This window comes from Pongo abelii, chromosome 13 (assembly GCF_028885655.2).
Source record: "Pongo abelii isolate AG06213 chromosome 13, NHGRI_mPonAbe1-v2.0_pri, whole genome shotgun sequence".
NCBI lineage: Eukaryota > Metazoa > Chordata > Mammalia > Primates > Hominidae > Pongo > Pongo abelii.
Window position 1 is genome coordinate 120,567,618 of NC_071998.2, and position 11,563 is coordinate 120,579,180.

The 11,563-nt window shown below is 49.8% G+C and overlaps 1 long non-coding RNA gene across 1 annotated transcript; it reads left to right on the forward strand.

Moving 5' to 3' along the window:
* Positions 1-779: 779 nt before the first annotated feature.
* LOC134759741 (uncharacterized) lies at positions 780-10,680 on the forward strand. The gene is made up of 4 exons (XR_010136454.1): positions 780-1,158; positions 1,850-1,979; positions 7,844-7,972; positions 10,152-10,680. It is a non-coding gene; the product is annotated as an uncharacterized LOC134759741 (long non-coding RNA).
* Positions 10,681-11,563: the final 883 nt, after the last annotated feature.

Sequence of the window (11,563 nt, forward strand, 5' to 3'; positions counted from 1 at the left end):
GCCTCTGGAAACAGCCACCCTGTTGCTCTGCCCCGAAGCCTTTTTTTTTTTTTTTTTGAGACAGAGTCTCGCTCTGTCACCTAGGCTGGAGTCCAGTGGCATGATCTCAGTTCACCGCAACCTCCACCTCCCAGGTTCAAACGATTCTTCTGCCTCAGCCTCTCAAGTAGCTGGGACTACAGGCACATGCCACCACACCCGGCTAATTTTTGCATTTTTAGTAGAGATGGGGTTTCACCATGTTAGCCAGGATGGTCTCGATCTCCTGACCTCGTGGTCCGCCCCGCTTGACCTCCCAAAGTGCAGGGATTACAGGCATGAGCCACCACGTCCAGTCCCCCAAGCCTCTTCTTTCCTCACTTCCTGTTCTCTGTCCTCATTATTCCGCCAGCCTATTGTCATTTTTTTCCCCTTCCCAGCCTGCCCAGCCAGGACGTGCGGCAGGAGGTTCATTTTTGAAAGTATAAGAAGGGCCGCCGGGAGTGAGTGTCTCACGGGGACAGAGTGTGTGTTTGGGAAGATGAGACGGTTGTGGAGATGGATGGTGGGGATGGTTACACAACAACGTGAATATGCTTAAACCACTGAAAGGAACACGTACAAATGACTAAAATGGTAACTTTCTGGTATGGATATTTTACCACAATAAAAAAATTGCTAAAAAAATTGTAAAGAAAAAGTGCTTTGTGTTTGCTGAACTTTTGAGGATGGGCCGCCCACTGCACATTTGCCGTTTCCCAAGCGCCTCCCACGGGCCGGGCCACGCACTTCCTCCTTTCATTCTGGAAACAAGCTTGAGGAGAGACGTGGCCTCTGCCTTGCAGATGAGACTGAGGTTCGGAGCCTGGCAGGGGCGAGGCTGTCTTTGCAAACTTGGCAGGCCTCTCTCTGGTTCTAAGGAGCACGGCAGGGATGGGGTAGGAATTTGGGCTCAAAATGGGCCTCTGGGCTGTGGAATCTTGAACAAATTGCTTCCCATCACTGATCTTCCTCTTCTGACTGTTGGGGACAATAATAGTATCCTCCCTCGTGCAGGGGGAGGATTCGCTGAGATGTCGGAAGGTCCTAGCACAGCACCTTGGCCACCATCAAAAATAAAATTCTCCCCAGAGCTCTCCACGATGCCTCCCTTGCTGTCCAGAGGACAGAGGGCTGGAGGTAAGGTCAGGAGACCCATGTCAGGGTCTCAGCCCTGAGGCTGACTTTGTCTGTGACCTTGGGTAAGTCCCCTGCCTTCCCTGGTCCTCAGGCTACCCTCTGTAAAGTTAGGAGAGTGGGTAGAGTCAGCAGGGCTCTCTGGTTCTGGTTTTCTGGGGTTTCTCCCGTAATCCTGGTCCTGTCCAGAATCAATGTCCTCTCTCCCACCCGTTCTCTGGGCGGAAGGGTCTGGGCCCATCTCCAGTTCCACCTTTGCCCTCCACCCCGTCTTCTCAGGAGCGTCCAACCCCCAAGCAAGAGGAAAGGGAGGGGAAGGTGAAGGCAACAGAGTTCTTGATGCCAGGGTATGGGTCGCTGCCTGACACCCAGACCTGGCTTCTGACAGAATCGCCGGCAGGAATTCCCTGCACCTCTGGTGTGAATCCTGTCCAGCTTCCTGCCATTGGCTTGAATTGTTGCCTGGTAACTCTAGGTGCAAATCACCCCTTCCCCCAAACTACATGCTTTTTTTTTTTTTTTTCTGAGACGGAGTTTCGCTCTTGTTGCCCAGGCTGGAGTGCAATGGTGTGATCTTGGCTCACCCACAACCTTTGCCTCCTGGGTTCAAGCAATTCACCTGCCTTAACCTCCCCAGTAGCTGCAATTACAGGCATGTGCCACCATGCCCGGCTAATTTTTGTATTTTTAGTAGAGATGGAGTTTCACCATGTTGGCCAGGCTGGTCTCCAACTCCTGATGACAAGGGATCTGCCCACCTTGGCCTCCCAAAGTGCCGGGATTAAAGATGTGAGCCACCGTGCCTGGCCTCCCCACAACTACATGTAAGTTTCAGGATCTCAGAGACACACTTCCTTTTTGCCTGTCTCTTCTACCGTCTCCACAGGGCTGGGTCGGGGGGCACTCCCCAGATATCCCACAGTTTTAGGGGGCCATTTAGCTGGGATCCTGGACACTGGGAGCAAGAAAAAGAGAGAAATGATGATTCCAAACTATAGGCTTCTGGAGGAAGAATACGTGCAGGGGAAGGCAGGCAAGGTCAGCACTCTGGGGGCTCCAGCAGATGCCAGGATGGTGCACACCGAGTGCCTGGCACACGGGGGCTTAGTGACAGGACCTGGGCTATGGTGGTCACTGATAAATCATAATATTAAGAAACCCTAATGGGACATCCACAGGTGCTGGATGGAGAAAGGCAAGCATTTGGAGACATTTGACCACGAAGATAATTTTCACACTAGGTGATGTTTTAGGGGTGATCACGGCATTTGAGGCACTGTGCTGAGCACTGACAGTCAAATCTTGTTTACATCTGAGAATGAGGCACAGACTGTTGGCTTCTCCATTTTACAGATGGAGACTGTATTAGTCTGTTCTCACATTGCTATAAAGAACTACCTGAGACTGGGTAATTTATAAAGAAAAGAGGTTTAATTGGCTCATGGTTCTGGGTAATTTACAAAGAAAAGAGGTTTAATTGGCTCATGATTCTGAAGGCTATATAGGAAGCATGGCTGGGGAGGCCTCAGGAAACTTACAGTAATGGTGGGAGGTGAAGGGGAAGCAGGCACACTTACCTGGCTGGAGAGGGGAGAGGTACTGCCTACTTTTAAACAACCAGATCTCGTAAGAACTCACTCACTCTCATGAGAACAGCAAAGGGGAGGTCAGCCCCATGATCCAAACACCCCCTACCGGGTCCCTCTTCCAACACTGGGGATTACAATTTGACGTGAGATTTGGGTGGGGACAGAAATCCAAACCACATCAGAGACACTAAGGCTTGGGGGAAGCTGTGCCCAAGGTCACACAGCTGGTAATGATGTAGGGGCAGGTGAGCTCCCTCATTGGGGCTTAGCCCTGGAGGGTTCTTGGCTTTGCCCAGGAAAGAATTCAAGGGTGAGCCGCTGGCATTAGGCAGCAGCTTGTATTGAGACGGCCGTGCACAGCAGCAGCAGAGGTTCTGCTCTTAGTGGAGCAGGGCTCCCCCATGGGCGGTGTGCCCAGAGTAGCAGCTCAGAGGCCGTTCTGCACTCATATTTATTATACCCACTTTTATTTTTATTTTATTTTACTTATTTTAAGGTGGAGTCTCGCTCTGTCACCCAGTCTGGAGGGAAGTGGCACGATCTTGGCTCACTGCAACCTCCACCTCCCGAGTTCCAGTGATTCTCTTGCCTCAGCCTCCTGAGTAGCTGGGATTACAGGCGCCCATCACCACACCCAGCTAACTTTTGTATCTTTAGTAAAGATGGGGTTTCACCATGTTGGCCAGGCTGGTCTCGAACTCCTGACCTCAGTTGATCTGCCAGTCTTTGGTCTCCCAAAGTGCTGGGATTACAGGTGTGAGCCACCGTGCCCATCCAATATACCCACTTTTAATTATTTGCAAATCAAGGGGCAGATTATGCAGCGATTTTGAGAAAAAGAGTGGTAACTTCCCAATGATTGGGTTGTTGCCATGGAAACGGGCAGTAACTGCCAGGTGTTGCCATGGCAGTGCTAAACTGACATGGCACACTGGTGGGCATGTCTTACAGAGAAGTGCTTTTGTCCCTTCCCTGTTTTAGCTAGTTCTCAATTTGGTCAGGTGTTTGACCCCCACCTCAGGGTCCAGTCCTGCCTCCTACCTCACGAAATGGCTGAGATTGAGAGACACATGTGGGCTGGGATTGAGGAAGGCCCAGAATTAGGGAGTAGTGGGGTTTGGGGAGGGCACTTTACTGCCCAGGCTTGGTGGGGGTGGTGGGGAGTGGTGTTCAGTCTAGCAGGTGAGGAGCAGTCACAGTGGGCCAGGGATAGGGGAGCATCAGAAATCACACAGATGAGAAACAGTACTGAACAGACTTCTCCAGCCCTGACCAGACCTCAGTTCAGCAGGTGCTGAAATGACCATAGGTCCTATGAGGGAAGCTCTAAATCAGCTTTCAAGCAAGAAAGGGAGCCCCCTGCTCCTCCATGTCATCCAGCCTCCTTCTATTTATTTATTTATTTATTTATTTATTTATTATTTATTTGAGATGGAGTCTCTCTCTGTCACACAGGCTGGAGTGCAGTGGTGAGATCTCGGCTCACTACAACCTCTGCCTCCCGGGTTCAAGTGATTCTCCTGACTCAGCTTCCCCAGTAGCTGGGACTACAGGCATGGGCCACCACTCCCGGGTAATTTTTGTATTTTTAGTAGAGATGGGGTTTTGCCATGTTGGCCAGGCTGGTCTTGAACTCCTGACCTCAGGTGATCCACCTGCCTCTGCCTTCCAAAGTGCTAGGATGACAGTCACGAGCCACTGCGCCCAGTCCACCAGCCTCCTTCTAGAGCTGAAATTGAGTATGAGAAAATGTGGGCCTTCATCAGAAAATCCATTCATTCATATGCTGATTCATTCGCTATCTACTAAGCAGCACTCTGTGCCAGGCACTGTTCTCGCCCAGAAACACAGCAGGAAAAAGAGACAAAGCTTCCTGCCATCATGGCCTCTATGTTCTAGTGGAGGGAGATGGACAGCAAGTGAAAAACTGCATACGTCATATACTCTATTAGAGGTGACAGATACTATACAATGGAGAAAAATAAAGGTGGGGAGGGCAGAGAGAGTCCCAGGAAAGGTGGTTTGTGATGTAAAATAAGAGGGATGGGCATGGTGGCTCACAAATGGGGCGTGGGCAAGATGAGCCTGGAGTTGACGAGGAAGGGTGGGCTCAAGCGATTCTTGTGCCTCAGCCTCCCGAGCAGCTGGGATTACAGGTGCGTGCCACCATGCCAAGTTAATTTTTATTTTTTTTTAGTAGAGACGGGCTTTCACTATGCTTCTCAGGCTGGTCTCAAACTCCTGGCCTCAAGTGATCTGTCTGCCTCAGCCTCCCAAAGTGCTGGGATTACAGACATAAGCCATTGTGCCCGGCTTCGGTTATCCTTTTTTATATGGTGAAAAAAGTACACGACCATAAAATATACCATCCTCACCTTTTAAACAAAAAATTTTTTGAGACAGGGTCTTGCTATGTTGCCCAAGCAGGAGTACAGTGGTTATTTGCAGGCGTGATCACGGCTCACTGCAGCCTCCAACTCCTAGGCTCATGCGATCCTCCTGTCTCAGCCTCCTGAGTAGCTGGGACTACAGTGTGTGACACTGAGCCTGGCTCCATCTTCACGATTTTCTAGTGTGTATTGCAGTGGCATTAAGAACATTCACATTCTCTGCAGCCATCACCACCATCTGTCTCCAGAACCTTTTCATCTTCCTGAACTGTAACACTGTACCCAGTGAACACTAGCTCCTTATTATCTCCTGCCCCAGCCCTGGGCAGCTACCATTCTGGTTTCTAGCTCTATGAATCTGGCTGCTCTAGGGACCTCATATAAATGGAGTCATACGGTCTTTGTTTTTTTGTGTGTCTGGCTTATTTCTCTTAGCATAATGTCCCCAAGGTCAGTCCACACTGTAGCAAGAGTCAGAATTCCCTGTCTTTTAAGGGCCCTGTGATATTCATCAACGACATATCCTTTCCAAGGACACGAGTCAACTCGTAACAGTGCCCAAGGCCTGAGTCTCGGTCTTTTCAAGGATTTTAGAGGCCATAGACATAGGGAGGAAGGAACCAGCCAAGAAGCTTGAGGCAGCTTGGCGGTGAGGTTGGAGGGGAAAGAATCATGAGTGCCTGCAGTGGGTATCGAGGCAGAGGGAGAGATGCCAGGGCCACAGCCTGCTGAGGGTCAGGGAAGGGGAGGCTGGAGATCGACTATCGGGTGAGCAGTGGGAAGGCCATTGATGAGCTTTGCAAGAGCAATGTTGGTGGACAGAGGGTGTGGCGCCTGTCTGGAGTGGGTTCTGGGAGCCTGGGATGAGAAGAAGCAGACACAACAGGTAGAGAACTCTCTCCCTCTGTCTTTTCTTTTAGGGACAGGGTTTTGCTCTGTCACCCAGGCTGGAGAGCAGTGGTGCCATCATAGCTCACTGTGGCCTCAAACTCCGGGGCTCAAGCAATCCTCCTACCTCGGCCTCCCAAAATGCTGGGATTACAGGGGTGAGCCACTGCACCTGGCCAACTCTTCTGATTAATGTTGCCATAAAGGGGAGCAGAGAAATGGGGTGATGGCCGGAGAGAGGGGTGCAGTCAGAAGCTTTGCGAGGGTGGGAGTGGCCGTGGCCCTTCTGGATGCTGGTGAGAACTGTGCTCAGGGATGGGACTGCGGGTGATGCAGGACAGAGCGGGGCTGGAGGTCCTCCTCCAGGGGAGTCGGGATCTGGTACAAGACAGCATTGCCTGGGGGCCTGGGTGTCGATGTCTGGAAGCAGGAAGGTGGCTGAGGGACAGGCCCAGGTGCCCAGGGGTAGAAGCCGAGGTGGCCATCCCTGGGTTTTCTCCTTCTTGTCTCTGTCCCTCTGAAATAAAAAGCAGGGTCGCCAGGTGAGAGAGAGTCAGAGAGATGGTGTGGGCGGGCGAGGGACGAGGAGGAGGGCCGAACTTGTGACCCAGGAGGGGGCAAATGGATGGGAAGGGAAGGAGATTTGACTGATGGAAATCATGCCGGCTGTGCACCTGCCCTGTGCCAGGAGTCATGCCAATGGCACTTCCACGTTTTCTCATTTAATTCTCCCAGCTCTCTATGTGGCATCTGTCATTTTTATTTTCCATTTTACAGAGGTGGAGACTTTAAGGCTGAGGAAGGTGCCGTGGTCCAAATGTGTGTGTGCCCCTCAAACGCATGAGTTGAAACCTAACCCCTAAGGTGGTGGCATGAGGAGGTGGGGCCTTTGGGGGTGACCTGGTCATGAGGGTGGAGCCCTCAGGAATGGGATTCATGCCCTTATAGAAGAGGCCCCAAAGAGCTGTCTTGTTCCTTCCATGTGAGGATGCAGAGATGCAGTGCTGTCTATGAACCAGAAAGTGACCCTTCCCAGACACTGAATCTGCTGGTGCCTTAATCTTGGACTTCCAGCCTCTAGAACTGTGAGAAATCAATCTCTGTTGTTTTTCTTTACTTTTTTCTTTTTTGAGACAGGGTCTCACTCTGTCGCCCAGGCTGGAGTGCCTGGCACAATCACGGCTCACTGTAGCCTCAACCTTCCCGGCTCAAATGATCCTCAGACTCCTGAGTAGCTGGGACCGCAAGTGTGCACCACCACAGCTGGCTAATTTGATTTTGTTTTTCATGTTTTATAGAGAAAGGGTCTTGCCGTGTTGCCCAGGCTGGTCTCCAACTCCTAGGCTCAAGTGATCCTCCCGGAGTGTTGGGATTACAGGCATGAGCCACTTTGCCCGGCCTAATCTCTATTGTGTTTTATTTTTATTTTAATTTTTTTCCCTTTTACTACATATGTAACAAAACTGCACTAATCTCTGTATTTTATAAGCTACCTAGTGTATGGTATTTGTCTCAGCAGTCCAAACAGACTAGCATAGAAGGTGATACAACTTTCCTTCGATTATATAGCCTGTAAGACTGACCATCAAACAATCCTGTCCAAATCCCAGAAGAAGCCTGAAGACTATTTTTTCAATTATAAAATTACATTTTTCCCTCTCTGTAAAAGTAATAAATGTTTATTTCAGAAAATTAAAAAATTCAAAGTAAGGTAAATATGAAAAAAAATTTAAATGCTTATAGTTTCACCATCCAGGAATAATGACTGTTAAATGGGATGATTTCCTTGCAGTAATGTTTTTTATACATATTAACTGGCAGACGTGATGCAGTGTGTTCAGCAAATCCTGTTTCCCTTCTCCTCCGACATGCAGTGAGACTACATTTCCCAGCCTCCCCTGCAAGGAGAGTGTCACATGACTGAGTTTGACCAGTGGAATGTGGGAAAAGGTAATGTCCCTTACTTATCAGTCTGTTCCATAAAATCTTCTATTACTCCTTTAAGTTCTCTTTTCTTTGGATGCTCTCAGGATGGGAAGGACCCAGTGAAGGACCTAGTGAAGGACTCCAACACCCTAGTGAGCAGCCAAGTTGCTAGATGGAAGAAACCGGGGTTCCCAAATGACCCAGTAGGGTCAAGACTCTTCCCATCCCCTGCTGCCCCACATTTGACAGTGTCTTGGGGAGAAATGAACCTTAGTTGTGTTAAGCCATTGAACTCTGGGAATTGTTGGTTAAAGCAGTTAGCCTTACACAGCAACATCACGTAAATATTGGAATCATATTACAGATACCCTTTTTGGCAGGCCAGGGGCAGTGGCTCATGCTTGTAATTCCAGCACTTGAGGCTAGGAGTTCGAGACCAGTCTGGCCAACATGGCAAAACCCCACCTCTACTAAAAATACAAAAATTAGCCAGGTGTGATGGCACGTGCCTGTAATTCCAGCTACTCGGGAGGCTGAGGCACGAGATCACTTGAATCCGGGAGGTGGAGATTGCAGTAAGCTGAGATCACACCACCGTACTCCAGCCTGGGTGACAAAATGAAACTCTGTCTCAAAAAAAAAAAAAAAAAAAAAAAGATACCCTTTTAGGCTGATTTATTATTATTATTGTTACTATTACTTAACATTTATCACAACCTTTCACCTTATTATTAAATCACTTTTTTTTCGAGGCAGAGTCTTGCTCCATTGTGCAGGCTGAAGTGCAGTGGTGCAATCTCGGCTCACTGCAACCTCCACCTCCCAGGCTCAGGTGATCCTCCCACCTCCACCTACCAAGTAGCTGGGACTACAGGCGCCTGCCACCATGCCTAACTAATTTTTGTATTTATTTATTTATTTATTAATTTTTGAGATGGAGTTTCGCTCTTGTTGTCCAGGCAGCAGTGCAAATGGCGCGATCTTGGCTCACTGCAATCTCCGCCTCCCAGGTTCAAGTGATTCTCCTGCCTCAGCCTCCCCAGTAGCTGGGATTACAGGCATGCGCCACCACGCCTGGCTAATTTTGTATTTTTAGTAGAGACAGGGTTTCTCCATGTTGGTCAGGCTGGTCTCAAATTTCCAATATCAGGTGATCCGCCCGCCTCGGCCTCCCAAAGTGCTGGGATTACAGGCATGAGCCACTGCGCCCCGCCTAATTTTTGTATTTTTAGTAAAGATGGGGGGGTCTCACCATGTTGTCCAGGCTGGTCTTGATCTCTTGGCCTCAAGTGTTCCGACTGCCTCGGCCTCCCAAATTGCTGGGATTAGAGGCATGAGCCACCATGCTGGGCCCATATCATGAAACCATTTTTGACAGCATAATTTTAATGGTGGCATAGAAGTCCGTTATCGTTATTTATTTACCCAGTCCCGTGTGGATACGTAGGTTGCTTCTGACATTTGCGTTTGTATGTCATGCTCCAGTGAACATCCTGGTGATCAACTGGGTGGCCCCATCCACAGATGTACCTGTGAAACATACCTTGGTTTCCTGCCTGAGCCTCTCCTGTATCGGTGCTTAAAGGGGTGCCCTAACTCCGCAGAAACTATCAGTAGAAATGAGTGTAGGGGGCCGGGCGCGGTGGCTCACACCTGCAGTCTCAGCACTTTGGGAGGCCAAGGTCGGTGGATCACTTGGGGTCAGGAGTTCGAGACCAGCCTGGCCAACATGGTGAAACCCTGTCTCAAATAAAAATACAAAAATTAGCTGGGCGTGATGGCGCGAGCTTGTAATCCCAGCTGCTTGGGAGGCTGAGGCAGGAGAATCACCTGAACCTGGGAGGCAGAGGTTGCAATGAGCTGAGATTGCACCATTGCACTCCAGCCTGGGCAACAGAGTGAGACTCTGTATCAAAACAAAAAACAAAAAAACAGAAGAGTGTAGGGGGTGAAATGTACGTTCTTGGGCTAAGTTGTGTGAAAAGCCTGGATTTTCCAGGTCTGATCTCCTTTTGCCCTGTGCCGCCTTTCTTGCTGATGTCTTGGCAGTGGGGAGAAGACGGGTGACAAAACCGAAAGTCTCTCTTTTTTTTTTTGTAAAGTCGTCTCTTACAGGCAAATATGTGGTCCGTTCAAAGCCCTATCCCTTGTAAGGGTGGTTTCTCTGCACTCAGGGGGGTCTCCCTCCTGTTTCCTTTTGAAGATGGTGTCTGGCTGTGTGGAGAAGCTTGCATGGGCCGGGAAAGGAGTCTCTTGCCCTACTTGCCATCGCTGGACCTGCTCAGGAGTGGCGGGTCTGGTCCGCCCTGGTCTCTGGGCACCACATCCACGTTCTCTGAGGTTGACTGGACTTTGCTTTGCCCTGAAAACTTCCAATTCACAGTCAATCTTCTTCCCATATGTTGTTTTTTTCTGTGGCTGCTCTAATAAAGTCCCACAAACCCGGTGGTTGAAAACCACAGAAATGTGTTCTCTCACAGTCCTAGAGGCCAGAAGTCTGAAATCAACGTGTGAGCAGTGCCGTGCTTCCTCTGAAACCTCTAGGGGAAGGTCCTTTCTTGCCTTTCCGGCTTTAGCCCCAGACTTACAAATGCATCTCTCCACTCTCTGCCTCCAATGTCACATGGCATTTTCCTCTTCTTCTAAGGACACCACTCAGATTGGATTAGGCCTCACCTAATGACCTCATCTTAATTATATCTGCAAGGACCCTTATTTCCAAGTAAGGTCACATTCACAGGTACTGGGGGTTAGGGCTGCAGCATATCTTTTTGGGGGACACACTTCAACCCATAAGACAATCCCATTCAGTTCCTGGGCTTCCTCCACTCAGCTGCAGGGGTTGGGGGGTCTCTGTGAGACTGTCCTCAGCCCCTCTGCCTGGGGACTGGGGACCCTCAGTCATTTCCATCTGCTACAGCCTGGCCATACTGGGTGCAATGTCAGGCCTAAGGTGAGCCTTGCAGACCCCTTAGGATGCATCCTGGGGACATAGGGACCAGCTCTGATGTCCTCGGATCCCCCAAACCTATCTGAATCTTTCTACTGCCCCCAGACCCCTCACGCCTGACCTTCAGCCTCCCTTCCTCTCCTCCTGCCCTGAAAGGGTCTTCCACTCCCTGCTGCTGTCTAGCAGGGACTCTCCTTTTGTCACAGTCCCCTTCTTCCCTAGTCAGGGATGCAGATGGTATCCACATGGCTCTTCATGGGGCCAAACGCTTCATGGTTTAAGTTTTATGGTAGGGGAGATGCCGGGGAGAGAGAAAATGTACTGAATTAGCAACAGGGGAAACATTTCCACAATTCTATGCCTGTTGAAATGATTTTGATGTTGAGCCCTATTTGCCTTGATCTTTTTTCTTTTATTTTTATTTTTATTTTCTTTTGAGATGAAGTCTTGCTCTGTTGCCCAGGCTGGAGTGCAGCGGTGCGATCTCAGTTCACTGTAACCTCCACCTCCCGGGTTCAAGCAATTCTCCTGCCTCAGCCTCCTGAGTAGCTGGGATTACGGGCATGCACCACCACGTCATGCTAATGTTTGTATTTTTAGTAGAGACTGGGTTTCACCATGTTGGCCAGGCTGTTCTTAAACTCCTGACCTCAGTGATCCGCCCA